Source organism: Rhinolophus sinicus, linkage group LG06 (assembly GCF_036562045.2).
Source record: "Rhinolophus sinicus isolate RSC01 linkage group LG06, ASM3656204v1, whole genome shotgun sequence".
NCBI lineage: Eukaryota > Metazoa > Chordata > Mammalia > Chiroptera > Rhinolophidae > Rhinolophus > Rhinolophus sinicus.
In genome coordinates, this window is record NC_133756.1 from 2300085 (window position 1) to 2317722 (window position 17638).

General features: G+C 51.0%; 1 long non-coding RNA gene across 1 annotated transcript; it reads left to right on the forward strand.

Annotated features, from left to right (window-relative positions):
* The first annotated feature begins 6398 nt into the window (after window positions 1-6398).
* LOC141572354 (uncharacterized) lies at window positions 6399-11446 on the forward strand. Its single transcript, XR_012497711.1, has 3 exons — window positions 6399-6596; window positions 7472-7756; window positions 9926-11446. It is a non-coding gene; the product is annotated as an uncharacterized LOC141572354 (long non-coding RNA).
* Window positions 11447-17638: the final 6192 nt, after the last annotated feature.

Consider the following 17638-nt stretch of genomic DNA (forward strand, 5'->3'; position numbering starts at 1 on the left):
GGTGGGGGGTGGGGTACGAGAACGCTCTATACTATCTTTGCAACTTCTCTGTAAATTTAAAACTATTCTAAAATTGGAAGTTTATTTAAAGAAAAAAATATTAGAATGGTTGGGGTGGGGAGGGAGGGAGGACCAGGCCAATTTCAGAGCCAGGAAGGATGTACAGAAAGCAGGGCCATACTGTTAAAAGCCGGGAATACAATGGGTTTTTTTGTGTGTGTGGTGGGGGGAACAGAGTCACAGAGTGGGGAGGTGCAGAAAGTGAGAAGGCCAGGCCGATTTTCCCGCCCGGGAGAGTCTGCTCTTGGACTCTGATGGTGTGACAGTATTTTTGAGCCTTCTTCTCTGGGGACCCTGAGACCCATCTCTATATCCAGTCTGTCCCCTCCTTTATTTATTTATTTATTTTTATTTGTTTATTTTTTTAAAGATTTTTTATTGGGGAAGGGGAACAGGACTTTATTGGGGAACAGTGTGTATACTTCCAGGACCTTTCTCCAAGTCAAGCTGTTGTCCCCTCAATCCCAGCCGTGGAGGATGCCATTCAGCCTCAAGCCGTTACCCCTTCAGTTCTAGTTGTGGAGGGCGCAGCTCAGCTCCAGGTCCAGTTACCATTACTAGTTGCAGGGGGCGCAGCCCACCATCCCTTGTGGGAGTCGAACCAGCAACCTTGTGGTTGAGAGCCCGTGCTCCAACCAACAGCCATCCAAGAGGCAGCTCAGCTCAAGGTGCCGTGTTCAATCTTAGTTGCAGGGGGCGCTGCCCACCATCCCTTGTGGGACTAGAGGAATTGAACTGACAACCTCGTGGCTGAGAGCCCATGTGGGAATCGAACCGGCAGCCCCCAGAGTTAGGAGCATGGAGCTCCAACCGCCTGAGCCACCGGGCCGGTCCTGTCCCCCTCCTTTATAAAATGGGATTAGTTACTCCAACTTCATGGAGGTTATGAGATTAAAAAGAGCCAGTGACAGGAGGTGGTTCCCAAGCCCCATCCCCTAAGCCCTGAGTTGCCTGCTTCACCACTAGCTGGTGGCCTTCCTATGAGCCTATAGTCAGGGGACAAGAGGGCTGTGGGGTCTAGTGGACAAACAATAGCAGTAAATTGGCTCATGCACCAAACATGAGAGGAAGAAAATGTGTCGCCTCAACATTGCAGAGGGTCTGCCTTCTCCCCTGGGCCAGAACTGTCCAGAGAAAGGCATGGTACATCCACATAATGGAAAAGGATGCAGCCAGGGAAAATGGCGAATCTGGAGACCTGTAGCATCATGGGAAATAGTCATGTCATCAGTGAAAAGGCTCTGAGCCGAATTGCCTCTGCATATGTGTGTTACATGTGCACATGGACGTAGTCAGTGAGGAGTTAAAACAGTGAAAGCTGTGTGGGAGGACGGTTACAGATGTTTTTCTTTCCATTTTTTCCTTTCTGTTCACATTTTGCCAAACATGTAATAAAAATGCAAAAATGTAAACCTTTATTTCCTCTCCCCAAGTTCGAGAATGCTAACCTCTCATACTGTAGTTCACAGCAGTCCCTGGGATGACCAGTGGTCCCACTTTGCCTGGGCTCCTGTCACACGGGGTGTCATATGGGGTCTCTCCTCCCGCTCCCCACACAAGAATGCAGGATATAGAGAGGCCAAAAAGGGACACCAACAGAGCCATAGATGGGGAGTCATACCACTATATTCTCGCTGGCGGCTGGGTTGGAGACACAGGAAGCAGGAGCCACATGATCCGCTTCTGCCGTCCACTTCTCTCTGCCAACCCACCCCACTCGCTAACTACAATCCGCGCCTCTCTGCAATCCACCCGTGCCAGCCACTATCCACTGCTAGCATAGCCACGGCAGTTATATTAGTGGCCAGTGGCTCACTGGTTACAGCTGATGGCCAACTAGCCACAGCTGATGGCCATCCAATCACAGTTGATGGCCATTTACTACCCGAGCCAGCACCTTTCCCCGTGAGGCCGAGAGCCTGGAAACCGCACTCCTGGCTCTGTCCCCACAGCTCCAGTCAGTGCACTGCAGCCAGATGCAAGATGCCTGCCTCGTCCATTCGTAACAGGGGTGACTCTGCAGGGATGAGAACCCAGGAGAAGAACCCCTTTGGGAATACAGGTGGCATTGGAAAGCCCATCAGTAAATAGCAGGGCCTCAGCCAGGGAAGTGCCAGGTGATGAGAGCACAGCACTCCTGGGGACTCTTGGGGTGTGGACCCAGTTTGTTCTCTAGCAATGCTCCCAGTGCATCCCTGCGCCTATCCTAGCAAGCCGTCTGCTCACGCATGCTTGCCTTTGCGTCTGCCCACATTGATTGGACCAGCAGTCATCAACTGGCCCCAGGAGAGACAATCAGTGATTTCCCCAGGAATATGGGATCAGAACCAAGAGAATAGTGACTCTCAGGCACCTGGAGCTTGGCCGCTGTAACGTGTATGCAGGGCAGCTGACGTGTAAACAGATGCAGAGAGGAAGACAGGGTCATAGATGTGAGATAAGGTTTCGGGCAACTTTTCAGCTCCTTCCTGGTCCTTGTATCGTTTGAGGACCCACTGCTTCCTTGTCCTAGGGTTCTGAAAATCCCCCACGCTCTGTAACTTACTCCTGTATTCTGCTTAAAATATGTGTCAGTTTCCTAGGGCTACTGTGACACGTTGACTTAAAACAACAGAAATTTATTTTCACAGTTCCAGAGGCAAGAATTCCGAATTCAAGGCGTTGGCAGGGAGGGTTCCTTCCAGAGGCTCTGAGGGCAAATCAGTTGCATGCCTCTCTCTTTTATCTTTTGGTGGCTGCCTGCAATCCTTGGCGGTTAATGACTTCTACATGCATCATTACTCTGATCTCCACCTCCATCTTCAAACGGGATTCTCTCTGTGTGCATTTGTGTCCAAATTTCCCTCTTCTTATAAGGACCCCCTAATCCAGTGGGACCTCCCCTTAACTAATGAGAGCTACAAAGGCCCTATTTCCAATTAAGATCACATTCTAAGAGTCTGGCTGGGCATGAGTTTTGGGGAGACAATATTCAACCCAGAACAACCTCTCTTGAGACGGTTTATGTTTTTTTGAAACAAACACAAAAATCCCAATCAATCTATACATTGGTATCAGAACTGGGATGTTGGAAGAAATTGTTTTTCAAAGAAAGTATTGAAGTTAGACATCTTGAGGCAGAGGGAAGGGCAACAAGGGCTCCTTATTCTTAGATGGAACACCCGCAGTTCTTGCTACGTGGCAAGAGATCAGTTCAACTATTTCCAGTGGTCTCATGGGACTCAAAACGTGCCGGCCAAGCCTGAAGTTTTAGGAAACTTGGTAGCAAAATGTCCAGGATATCGGTAAGTGAGTTACTTCTAGGAGCTTTTAGAAAGTGCTGGAAAACACACTTCAGTTCAATTCGGCCCAAGATAAGGAAGAAGCAGGGCAAAAACTCTGTTACGGGAAATTCTTTTTTCCGATAACCTGTGACTGCCACACGTCAGGTAACCAGGCACTTGCTACACAACAGCAGGTACATTCTCTGACTCACCTGTTTGTAACACTAAGGTTGGCACACTGCATAGACAAGTCTGTGAGCTTCGCAATTGGAATGGGCTGTCTGGGACGAGCCACAGGGGTGCAAACACTGAACCTCTGGTCTTTCTAAAGCCTCCTGTTGAGTGGCATGAAGTCAGGTGGGGGTAGCATTCCAAGAGAAACTGGAGAAAAAGACTTCCTTCCACCCCAAGTCAGGTGATGATTTCTTCTTCTCACCCTTAGGCTGAAAGAAGAAATCCTGAGCCCGGGGCCATGGCCAAGTGTAAGGCTATATATTGAACTGGACAGGATTTCATGCAATTGGTTATTGGGGAATGACATGACCCAAAATAACATCAACAGGCATCCAACTTGGGTTTTATGGGGATTGAAACTCCAGGAAACCCTAAAACCTGGAAATTGGGATGTGTGATGTCTCACCCTCCGGGCGACTCCTAGGCCCACATACTGGCACCAACGAGAAGCAGGCTGCAGGGCCACCTGCATCCTCTTCCAGAAAAGTCCTTCCCGAGAACCTCCCGAGGGTGGGCCTGAAAGACTTCAGACAGAGAGTCCTTCCCAGTGGGCAGAGCCGGGGGCACCACATCTGCCAACAAAGGAGCCAAGGGAGGAAACCAGCAGTACAAAGCCCATGCGATAGCGTGTTCCTACTGTTTAATTTATTCTAGAAGACCATGGCGTGTGCTCTGTATGGTGCTTCCCTTTCCCACAGAGCAAGTAAGGCAAGAGGGTAACTTGATCACTTCATCTATCAGTTGAGGGGGACCCTAAGGAGACACCTTAGAGGAGAGTCAGCAGAAGCAGGTGGGTGGCATCTGGATGTGGCAGCTCTGGGACAGTGCCTTGGCAGGGACGAACAGAACGGACTGCAGTGGACACTTACCTTGTAGGCTGTTGAGCGGTCTGGTAACCCTCCCTCACGTGGTCATGAGACAGGCCGTCAGCATACAGACCTGACCACCAGCCATAGCTGACTGGGCTGAGGGGAGGCCCTGATCCAACACAAGACAGTCAACGCCTTTCCAGGAAGATGGGCCTGGACATAGTTCTCTTTGGGTGAAGGGATCCAGAATACATCAGCCTGGCTGGTGTGATGCAGGGGGCCAAATGTGGATAGGTAAGTGATGCTGAAAAAGTGCCCAGGGCTGTTTGGTTCCAGCACCCCAAAGCTGGGCTGCATCTCTGGGTTCCACGGGTGCACCCTGCACCCTTGCGATGAAATCCCCCTCCTGCTTTAGCTAACAAGGCTGATTTCCCATCCCCAGAACCACTTGTACACTGGCCCAGACACCTGGACTGGGGTATCGGGTGAGGCTGCATCTTGAGAACAAGGTACACATCCGATTACGAGGGAGCCGGCCCAGCTAGCCCCCAGGGTTACCTCCCACCCTTCCCCACTCTGCCCTCCCCACTGCACCATGAGCTGCGACACCCTATGCTGTAGCCCCAGGACACCCCAGGCTCTCTCTCTGATTCTGGGCCTTCACTCATGCTGTTCTCTTTGCCGGGAATACCCTTCCCAACTCTCCCTTCGGCCCCACACCACTTTATTTGCCTGACTACTCAGCACAGATGTTCCCCACCTGGCTCCCTGCTGAGAGGGGTCTTTTCTCTGGGCTGTGCCATTACCACTGCAGCACTCTGTCTGCCCAGCTGTGACTGCCTCGTGTGGGGCTGTGCAGGAGCAGGGATCTTGCCCGGATCTGGGCTGCCTCACTGGCTGGAGCTGCGTGTCGGCACCCAGAGCGTTAATGAGCCTATAGGAATACTAACTGAGCGAAGTGAGTAGTGCAGTCATGGCTACACAAGTCAGGGTTAGCCCAGGCAGAGGAAGGACAGGGGTCCTGGGCCCAGCCAGTGTGGGGACAGCGCCTTCATTTCCTCCCAGGAGGATGCGGATACCCAGAGACTCTGGAGCTGGATGCTCAGAGGCCTGCCAGCCTCAGGGAGGCAGAGAGCCTGGGCTCACTTTCAGAGCGGCCCCTCCATCCCTCACATCACCAGAGATGTGTGTTCAGCCTGGCTCAGTCCAACCCTCGGTCCCACCCCAAGCCTAAGACAAAAACGGTGTTTCCAGACTGAGATGGGAACAAGGCTCTTCTCTACGTCTCCCGTCAGGCCTCCTGCCAGCCTCTGCCCGCAGCATCGCCTGCTCTGAGCTGGAGGCCACAGAGTCCAGAGCCTGGCAGCACGTCCAGCACAGGCCTCTCCCCAACTTTGTGATGACCACCCCACCCCAGGTCCCCCTGGTCCCCAGGTTCCCTCCCCAGGCAGGCCTTGCCTTCGCCTCACCACCCCCCAGCTCACTGTGATGAAAGACCGTGGTGCAAAATTCGTTGGGGAGAAAAACAGGAAGTGGCGCCTGAGAGCATGCCTGCAGAAGTGCTGCCCAGGCGGAGACTGTGGCAGCCCCTACACCCGCAGCCTTACAGGAAAGTGGTGAGGGGGCAGCCCCAGCCCGAGCTGCGGGGGCGTGGGGGACAGTCACGGGAGAGTCCAGCATGGGACCCTTTGGCCATGAAGGGCTTTATTTTTAGACCAAACACCACACCTGCATCCTGCATTTTCTATCTTAACCTTTTCACAACAATACCTCAAGGTGAGTACGGTGACCCCATTGTACAGATGAGCAAATAGACTCAGAGACGTTAAGTGACTAGGCTGAGGCCACACAGTCTTTCCCACGGCTGGGTCATGGCTCCTCGATTCTTTCTCAGACTTTGATTTCTATTTGTGGTGTGTTTTTGTTCTGGGCCTGTGAGCGCACAGTGGGTGGGGGGAGGGTGGGATGGGGTGTGCTGTTTCTGGCTCCTTCATCTCAGCACATCTAAGCTGGTGGTGAGAAGGGATCAGGGCCCACAGCTGAGCGCCCATCCCTGGAGGTTCTGGTTCCTGGAATGGGAGCTGGAAGGACCAAGTACCCTGGTCCATGTGTTAGAGAAGAGGCAAGGGGAACCAGGCGGGTAATTCACCCAGCTGGCACTGATCCCCCAGTACAAATCAGGCATTTATGACCTCAACTGGCTGACAGGCCAAGGGACTTAGAACTTCAGGTGAGTCCAGAACCTTTTCTCTCCCAGGCCTGGGACTCTGGGGAGCCCTCATCCTATAGCTTTATGCCTGAGGCATCATCAGAATGAGACCCCTGAAGGCCACTCCCACCCAGGCCCAAGTACTCCCTGGACCCCAGCTCTCCCTCACCCCTGGCTTACCCTGCTTGCCCCAGACCCCATCGCAGCAGGTAAACAGAGGTTTTTGGTGACCCTCCCCACAGAGTTCCACTCTAAGCCTTTCCCTGCCCAGGGCTCCGGGAGATCTGAGGCCTTTTGGCAGGGTGGTTGGGGGGGTCACCCTTATTGCCCAGTGTCATGCAGGGTGTCAAGCCGGATCTCTGGTCCCGCTCCCCACATAAGAACGCAGGATATGGTGAGGCCAAAAACACCCACGGAGCCATAGATAGGGGAGTCACACCACTACAGTCTCGCTGGCGGCTGGGTTGGAGACACAGGAAGCAGGAGCCACACGATCCGCAACCTGCTGTCCACTTCTCTGCCACAACCTCACTTGCTAACTGCAATCCACAATCCACGCCTCTCTGCAATCCGCGCTTGCTAGCTCAGCCACCAGCTCCTTGCTAACTCCCATTTGCTGCTGGCGTAGCCATGGCAGTTATATTAATGACCAATGGCTCATTGCTTACAACTGACGGCCAACTAGCCACAGCTGATGGCCATGCAATCACAGTTGATGGCCGTTTACTACCCGAGCCAGCACCTTTCCAAGTGAGGGCAAGAGCCTGGAAACTGCACTGCTGGCTCTGTCCCCACATCCAGGTTTCTCTCAGGCCTTGACGCACAGGGTCTCCCCCGGTGCTTCAGCTCCCCTTTGCCACCCATACCTACTTCCTGACCACCACCTCTACCTCCAGGTACCTCTGGGCATCCCTCCAACATTCCTCAGAGCTCTCAGCCGAGCTCCCAGGACCTGCACCAGCCCTGGCAAAGGCATTGTTGCTCACATGGTCCCTGAGGTTGAAACCACGGTGTCATGCTATGGCTTTGACTCACTCAGCTCCCACCACCATACCATCCTCCCTCCACCACCGGACAGCTGTCCTAGAAGCCTCTGGGGATTGTCACACCACAGCAGAAGCCAGGAGGGGACAGGACAGGAGGCCCCGTCAGCCTCACGGGTTCCTCTGCTGCTCTGAGTGGTAGGTGGGCTCTGCTCTGCTCTCTCCTAGTGGGCTGCTGGGCTGCATGACTAGAAACAAAAGAAGCTCTTGGCCTTCAGCATCTAAGTCGTGCCCTCCTGCCTCTGCCCTCAGCACTGAGCACCCAGGGACCAGCAGGAAGGTGGACGCTATTCAGGAGGCATGGCCTCCTTTCCTTTATGGAAGAGACTCAGCTTCTGATCCAGGCCACTCTCTTGTGAAAGGGAACCATAAAAATGAGTTAATATCGGTAACGTGCTTAGAACAAGGCCTGACCTATAGTGGGGGCTCAATACATTTTTATCATCATCATCTAACTTAATGCTTACAACTCTGTGAGGTCAGTAATATGACTCCATTTTACAGGTGAGAAAACTGAGGCGGAAAGCTGTGAAGCCACATGCCTTCCTTTATACAAAATTAGAGGCTGAACAGGGATTTGAACCTATCTGTTGGAAGCTTATGCTGTCTGCCACGGGGCATGATTTCCTCTGGTTTTGGGGCCAGCTTTGGATGTGTGTACACACACACACACACACACACACACACACACACACACACACCGGTGCTGCTCTCACATCCTACAGGACTGCTTGGGATGTGAAGCTGCACCAGGACAAAGAGGCGGAGTCCGGGGGCGGAGTCTTCCCGCCATTCAGCCACCACCTCCCTCCGGGTTCCCTCTACCCCAACCTCAGGGGCCTTCTCGTGGGGCTCCAGGGAAGCAGGGGCGCCACCTGGTGGCAATGGAGGGTAAACGCCGCCACTCTCCCGGCCGCGCATCACGATGCTATGCGAACGCTCTCTGCTGCCTGTTTGGCTAAGGTGGGCGGTGATTCCGCCAAACTAGCGATGTACAGAACACGGAATTCACTTTCGGTCCTGTCCCGCTTCCTCCAGGGATGCGGAAATGAGCGTAAACCCTAGTGTTGCTGGTTCCCCCAGACTTCTTATTCCTTTCTTAAATCCTGCACGCAAAAGGCGGATTATTGCGGAGCCGCTTTCCCCGCTTAGCTTGGTGCTGGGCAGCTGTGCCCAGCTCTTACCTTCTTCCCTGCCCCTCTTCTCGCGGGCTCAGCTCCCGCCCGGGCGCTGGCTGCACCTCCCTCCTGGCTCTCCCCCCAGCTCCCCTGCGCGCCCTGCGCGCCCTGCGGCAGCCCCGCGGCCCCTGCACCTGGGCACTGGCAGTCCCCTCCAGCGGAATGTGCCCCCCGCGTCAGTCCCTCCTATCCTGCCCTTTCCCGCACTTCCGACTTCAGTGAAAGTGGTCCTCTTGCCGGTGGCCCAAGTTGAAACACCCGCTCACGGTTCACTTCTCCTTTCTCCACCACCACAAGCAGGTGTCGCCAAGCCTCGCTGTCTATGTGACAGGAAAGGGTGTGTGTGTGTGTGTGTGTGTGTGTACAGATTTCATTCATTCATTCAATACATGCTGTCAAATGCCACCAGACACGGTCCTAAGCCCTGAGGATACAGCAGTGACCAACGTCTCTACCCCCAGTATATTCTAGTTGGGGGGGGGCAGAGCAGGGGAGCAGATGACACAGAAACAAACAAGAAACAAACAACTCCATTCATAATACCGTGCATGGCAGTATGTGCTAAGGAGAAGAAGAAAACAGAGTGGGGGCCCACACCCCATACCAGGTGGCTGCTGCCCTCACCCTTCCCTTGCCTCCCTCTGGGCTACTGACCCCATGCAAGGATGCAAGGACCCCTCCCCGTCCCCCTCACTCCCCATCCCTGCTCTGATACCTCCCACCAGGTGCCCTCCCGTGTGGATTCCCTCATCACCTCCTGGGGATCCAACACCCACATCTAGCCACCCAGGGCAGCTGCTACATGGCCTGTCCCCCCCCACACACACAATGCCTTTTGGACTGAATTGGTAATGAAGGAAAGAGTAAGGATGGAAGGGGGAGAGGGAGCGAAAGAAGCCCCTCAACTTGATATTTTGAAAAGTTTTAGAAAGCTGAAATAGTTGTGGGGGGCTCTAAAGACATCTTAAGATGGGAGGAAAACAGCCTGGCTGAAAGCTGAGGAAGGGCGGGGAGGTCCCACCCCCCATGAGGTCCTTGAGGAGGAGAGGGGACGGGATCAGGTGCTCGGTGGTGGGGCCAGCTTCAGGTGTTGACACCAAGTTACAACAGCAACCACCTGTACTCATAGGTTCCTCCCGTGGACCCAGCACTATGCGAGTACCTGACCAGTGTCACGTCTAAACCTCGCCACAGCCCTGGAGGGACCACAGATCCCCCATCCCTCAGTCCAACCCTTTCAGCCTGATGGGTTTTGGAATTTGGAGCGTTCAGGGTTTATAAAGCTGACAGACTCATTCCCCACATCACAGCCAGAATCAAATCATGAGCAGCAAACTGTGACTTTCTTGCCAAGTGGGATTGTAGCCTCTCGTCAGGGCACATCAGAGATTGTGCCAAGTGACTCTGTGCCAAACCTAAACTCTTTCTATTTTCAGAGCTCTGGGGCTTCGGCCTTGACAGTAAGGGACTGCGAATCCATCCTGTCCCGTTAATAGATGACAAAACCGAGGCACAGGAGGACTAAATAAACGGTCCAACTTTACGTGGGAAGCGGCTGAGCTGGGATTTAAATCAGTTTGCGCTGTCAACGTCTGTGCTCTCTGCCTCCTCCACTCCCATAGTTACTATACAGCAAGCAGGTTACAGGTGTTTCACACCAAGCACCTAGACACCATCCACTCCTTTCATCTGACAGCAGCCCTAAGCGGTAGAAAACAGGTTCCAGTTTTTTCCAGTCTCAGCAGAGTGATTAATTTATCCAAGGTGAGTGGGTCAGTAACTAACTGGTAGAATTCCGTATACAGGATACAAGAAATCCTTGCTGCTTTCACTCCTTCCCAGTCCTATTTCCCAGGGGTAATTATTGCTAACAGTCCAGTATGGGTTTTTTCGTGGCCGGATGGGCTACATAACTGAGGGTCCTGGTGTAAGATGAAAACGTGGGCCTCCTTGTTCAAAAAGTATTAAGAATTTCAAGATGGTGACAGCCGCCCAGCATCAGATCAACTAGAGCATGGGGCCTTCCAGAACCCGGGGGTGAAGGGAGTGAGGGGGTGAGGGTGGGGGAGGGGTTCTGCTGCCCAGGAGCCCTGCTTCCTGCTTTGCTTCTTAAAACCAGTCATGAGGGCTGGCCCGGTGGCTCAGGTGGTTGGAGCTCCGTGCTCCTAACTCTGAAGGTTGACGGTTCGATTCCCACATGGGCCAGTGGGCTCTCAACCACAAGGTTGCCAGTTCCATTCCTCAACTCCCGCAAGGGATGATGGGCTGTGCCCCCTGCAACTAGCAATGGCAACTGGACCTGGAGCTGAGCTGCGCCCTCCACAACTAAGACTGAAAGGACAACAACTTGAAGCTGAACGGCACCCTCCACAACTAAGATTGAAAGGACAACAACGTGACTTGGAAAAAAGTCCTGGAAGTACACACTGTTCCCTAATAAAGTCCTGTTCCCCTTCCCCAATAAAATCTTAAAACAAAAAAAGTCATGTATGTATATGTACAGGCCTTTAAATATTTTCAAAAAGGCAACCCGACCGTACAAGTTATTCTGCAACTCGCTTTTTTCATTCATGAAGCATGACGGCACTGGGTACCAGGCTTATCTCATCTTTGCAGACTTATCTCATCTTCAGTGCTATCACGTAGTATTACAGGACAGAGGATAAACTAGCATTATCCTTGTTATACAGATGAGGGAACTGAGGCACAGAGAGGCACAGCGGCTTGTCCAAGGCCACAGTGTGAGTGGCGGATGGAGGATTAGAAGACAGGTGGTTTGGTTTGGAGACTGCCCACCTAACCTCTACCTGGTTCTACCTGATACATAGACTGGAGATTATGGGTGCTTTCCAGGTCTCTCTCCTTCCTGTCAGTAGCTGCCCAACGCGACACTGAATGGAGATGTGCCATATTTATTTAATCAGTCCCCTGACAATGGACATACAGGTTGCTTCCAATTTCTCAATATCATAAACAACCCTGCAGTGACCCTCCTCAGCCCATTTCTGGAGAAGGAATGTTCTCTGCATCTGACTATAAATAAAGGCAGGGTCTCAATTTGATAGTGTTTGGGCTAATGTAGTGATTCTCAGTCTTGGGTCTACATTAGAATAACTGGGGGAATTTAAAAAATTTTAACACTATATTGAAACATGTCATCTGTATTAGTGTGCTATTGCTGCCCTAACAGAACACCACACCAACTGGGTGGCTTAAACAGAAATTTATTTTCTCACAGTTCTGGAGACTGAAAGTCCTGGTAAGTTCGATTTCTCCTGAGGTCTCTCTCCTTGGGTTGCAGACGCCACCTTCTCGCTGAGTCCTCCCTCGCATGGCCTTTTCTCTGTGTGTGCATATCCCTGCTATCTCTCTTCTTATAAGGACATCAGTCCTATTGAATTAAGATTCTACCCTTATGACTTCGTGTCACCTTAATTACCTCCTTAAAGGGCCCATCTCCAAATACAATCACATGGGGGTTCGGGCTTCAGCATACGGATTTTGTGGGAACACAAATTGGTCCATAACGTCATCCATACAGGAAAGCACACAAATCCTAAGTGTGCAGCTTGGTAAGTTTTCACAAACTGTATCAACAGCACTCAAATCAAGACATAAAACATAACCAGCACCCAGAGCACCCCCCCAAAGATCCCTTTCCAAGCACTTCCCATCCCCCAAAGAGTAACCACTATTGTGATTCTAACCCTATAGATTATTTTTGTCTGATTTTGAACTTTTTATATAAATATTTATGCATTCATTTGTGTCTGGCTTCTTTCATTCCATATTATGTTGTGAATTCATCCGTGTTGCTGGATATAGCAAAAGTCTGTTTATTTCATTGCCGTGTAGAGGTCTACACTACATGTGTAAATGTCTACATTTATCGTAATTTATTCACCCATTCCACTGTGGATGGACATTTAAGTCGTGTCTAGGTTTTGGTCCTGCCGCAATGGCGGGAGACAAGTGTGGACTGTGCTAAAGGTCTCTAAGCCTATGAGAAGCTTAATAGTTTAAGGAATCAAACTTTTTTTGAGCCCCTACTATATATATGCTGGGCATCTTCATGTAGACTGTTGTACTTAGTTATTTCTCCTTCCTCTGGATTCCCAAAAGTGCTCTGCTTGGATCTCTAGCCCAGCACTACTGTTTTGTATCTCTCATTTCCATATATTTCTCCTCCCCCAGCTGAATTGACCCATCAGGACCTCTGGGGATGGGAACCAGCGCCAGTATATTTTTTTCAAGTTCCTGAGGGATTTCAATATCCTGCCAAGGCCGAGAACCAGTGATGTGGACTCAGAATTTTAGAGCCATGCGTTAATGAGGCAGGCCAGTTCCATGGGCATTGCTTGGGTGATCTTAGCCAGCCCTGCTACAGGCAGAGGGTTCCAAATACCAGCCGGGGATCAGAAGGAAGATTGGGGTGGGGCAAGGGGGTGGGAGCAGGTGCTGCCTCCTGGAAAGGCTCAGAGTCCCCTTCCCGGTAACAGGCTGCGAGCACTGGCTTCAGAGCAGACCAGAGCCCCACACCCCCCAGGGGCATGCTGCAAATGCAATCCATGCGTCCCTCCCCAGACCTAAGGTTCAGACTGCTAAGGAGTCCTGTGCACATAAAAGCCCGAAAACCACGGATTTAAAAAGCAGCCAAGTTTACGATATGGAATCCAGAGTGGTATGCTGAGGTCCCCACTGCTGTTCTGTGTTACCATGGGGACAGGCGGTGCCTCAGAGTCCTCATCTGTAAAATGGGTCTTCTGATCTCTAAGGCTGCTTCCAACCAGAGCCTCTGGTACAACTTGAGCTGAGTCTGAACTGGTTACAGGTTGAAAGCTTTGAAGTTGCCATCAAGTGCTATGTTGATACCTTAAAAAAGATACTACTTTCAAAAAAGTTGTATGTAGCTGGCGGGGTATTTCTAATGATGACTTGGGAAACAAGTGGAAGTGGGGAAATTTATTAGAGTAAAAATGCATACAAAAAAATAGTTAAAATGTAATTGAAAAATAAATTTGTAAAAATTATAATAACTAAATTAAAAAAGAAAAAGTTAAAGTAATTGTCCCATTAAGCAGTGCTATTGTAATGGCTAGGATCCCCCATGTTCCGTAAGATTTTTTTTAAAAATAAACTTTATTTTAGCATAGTTTTAGATTTACAGACGAGTACAAAGTATTCCTGCATAGCCCCCATCTGATTCCCCCTATTGCTACCGTCTCATATTATTATGGCATTTGTCACAACGAATGAACTGATATTACTATTAGCAAAACTCCATCACAAGGTTCTGTTTTTACATAGGATAATAGTGAAGAAATTCATACTATTTGCATGGATCCCAGTGATTTTATGGGGGGGAAGATCCACAAAGTGTGCTTAAAAGCAACTTTAGGTGGCTTACTGTTTACTCAGCACAGAAGCAAAACAAGGATCTGCTAACTTGGTCTCATCCTACACTGATCGATTGTGCTACAGGTCACTTAGGGACATTTATACAAGCCCTTTTGTGAAGTCATCAGCAAATGCAGTGGATAATTTGGCAGGTTTGAGTGAAGGGGTCAAATAACACCAAAGTATTGAAACCAACTCTCCCTTTACTATTTATAAGGTCAACATAGAAAGCTCTTGTCCCACAAGCCCAATTACAGTGAATTTGGAAGCTGCAAGTTCAGGACAAGCTGTCAGTGTCTTCTGAAAAAAAACCACACCAAATCTCCAGATAAAACCCCAAGTCAGCCAACCTCTCAGCAGCTGCGGGGGGAGACTCAAGGTCAGAGTGCCCTGATACTAGACGGCTGCTGCGTACTAGACTTTGCCATAAAACCAACTTCAGAAAATCATGCACTTGACCTTAATCCCATGGTTCTTCCTGCATTATGGCTGCAGCCAGTGGCAATGGGGAAATCCTGCATCTCCTCGCTGGGAAGGCAACACTTTGCAGTTCCTGGGGAAAGTTTGGGAAATGAGGCTTGCAAGCTAGGGCTGTGCAATCTGGAGTTCGGCTGATGTGTATAATTTAGATGGATTAATTTGGAAATATCCACTAGTATGAGAAAGAAGAATTCAATTCATTTAGAGACATTACATCTGTAAAAGGCACCGAGCGGCCCCCATCCTCCTACCCAGTCATGCAGACTGTGTGATTCTGGCTAAGATGCTGCAGGCAGTGAGGGAGCCCCTACATACTTATATGTTTATTAATTTCCACACAGGATTCAAGCTAAGGAGCAAATATTAGTTCAGTTATGTAGAGGAAAATACCCAACTCAGAAAAGGCTGCTACACACAGAGATCTTGCACTCAGCTCTTTCTTGGTTCTCCAAAAATTGAACAGTGAATCGTTAAAACAAAAATCCACCAGAAAACTCTTTCCACCTTCAGAATCGAGGGGCACAATGAAAGGACCCCATCAAAATTTCACCCGCACCCTCAGCCCTGAGTAGTTTAGGCCCCTGAATGCCCTGAGCAGGGTGGGTGATGGATGTCACACCCAAAACTGCTTTCTGAACACACAGAGCATATAGTGGAGGCAGAACCATTTCTGCCCACCAGGTCTTTCTTTGACATCGCATGTGCTTTTGGGGGAGGGGGCAGCAAGGGCAGTGCCCACACTTGGCAGCCAAGTCAGACCCCAGCGCTTGCCCTGGGAAACCAGCCATCCACGAGCAGCTACTTGGCATTGGTCAGGGTCCTTCTTTGGTCTCGGGGGCAGGACACATCTCCGAAGGGTCAGTTGCAGCTTCATCCCGGTTCTGTCCAGGTCCAAAGCAAGCCGCTCCGTCCAGTCTGCACGTGCCCCCCGAGGTCGGAGGCTGCACCCCTGCAGTGGACCAGTTGTCCTCACTCATCCCTCCTCTTGGCCCCACAGATCCAATCTTATCTCCTTGCCTTTGTTAGGGTCATGTCAGGCACAGGTGTGTGTGTGTGGGGGGTGCCAGGCCAGGCAGGACAGTCGCAAATGACCTTCCCCTTCCCTCCCACTAGATTCCCCTTACCTCCCAGCCCAGTCTTAAACTGGCTCAGATGTCACACCTTTCACCTCCGAGTGAGTATGGGTGACAGGCACTTTGCCTCAAACGGATCCAAAAAGACAAAAATGTATGTATCAGACCCATTCCCCAGTGACTCCCAGTACCGTGTTTCCCCGAAAATAAGACTGGGTCTTATATTAATTTTTGCTCTAAAAGATGCATTAGGGCTTATGTTTAGGGGATGTCATCCTGAAAAATCACGCTAGGGCTTATTTTCCAGTTATGTCTTATTTTCGGGGAAACACGGTATGAGACTGGCGGTGGGCTTCCACCAGTGCCCCACTGGCCATCATAGGAAGCCCTTCAGCATCCAGGTTCAGCTCACAGGAAGGTCAAGGCTTTGTCACTCAGGCATTTGCAAGCTAAAGTGCCACAAACCTGCAGCATCCCTTCTCTGGGCATCAGTCTTGTGCTGCCTTCTGCAGCCTCCACCCCCACCCCATCCCGAGGGGCCTTCCCACCCACTCCAGGGTTGTGGTTCAGGGTGGGAGGGGCTTTGGATGCCCCCCCTCAACCTCTGCACTCTTACATGATGTTTCGTGTGTTTTTTTAAATTTTATTGGGGAATATTGGGGAACAGTGTGTTCTGTCCCAGGGCCCATCAGCTCCAAGTCATTGTTCTTTAATCTAGTTGTGAAGGGCACAGCTCACTGGCCCATGTGGGAATCGAACCAGCAACACTGTTGTTCAGAGCTCGAGCTCTAACCAACTGAGCCATCTGGCTGCCTCCATGATGTTGTCTTATGACAGTAGTAATTCATTATTTGTGACTGTTTCTTCAATCCTCTAATGGACATTTCATTCAACAATATTTAATGAGCCTCAACTAGGAGCCAAGCTCTCCTCTTTGGGTTGTTACATTCTAAGGGGAAGGCAGCTGAGCAAGTAACCCGAGGGGACAGCCACAGTTTGTAATTGAATGGCCATAACTAGGATATTGAGAGAACTACAGGACTCATTCAGGCCTCTCAAAGGTACAGTTAGGGGAGGAGGGCCCCTCAGCGGAGCAGGCGGTGGAGGTGTCAGTCCCAGCAGCTACTTCCAAGGCACCTAATGCACATGCCCAAATCTGAACTTCAAAACCTGTGTTCTGCCCCTATCCTCCTAGTTTCTCTAAATCAGGGACGGACCCTCCATCCAGCCAACTGTGCACATGAAAAACCCAGAGGTCAACCCGGACACCGCTCTGCACCCACCTCCATCACCAAGTCCGGACACTCTCTTGCTTAAACTGGACACTGGCATTCCCTGTGTTCTTAGGGTGAAATCTAAAATTGCGAATGCACCCTTCAAGGGTGGGCCCACTCTTCTGGGCTCATCGTGAACCACTCCCACCCTGCGTTCTCACCATACTAACCTTTCAATTCCCTGAAAGCTGGCCCCTGGGCCTTTACATTAAGCACTCACCCCCACTTATAGCGATCTCCCTCATCTTGCGTTCAATCTCCTGACTATTCACATTGGAGGCACTGTGTCCCATTGCTTCACGGTCCTTTTAGATTTGTGACTGTGTAATGATGTGTGCTCGCCTAAGCCTGCCCCCTACCTGGAGTGGTGGCATCTCCATTTTGAAGCCCCAGAGCCCAGCATAGCCTGGCACACGCTACAGGCACAAATCTGTTTGGCGATGGATGAAGGGAGGAAAGAACGAGCTGCTGAAATCCTGGCTCTCTCCCTCCCTTCACTGACCCAGCTCGCTCCCACCTGGTGAATAGGGGCTGACACATACACTCAAAGCCAGTGAAAATGCTCAGACAACCCCACATGGACCCCGAACCTGAGCTGGCTGTACCCCAGCCCTTCAG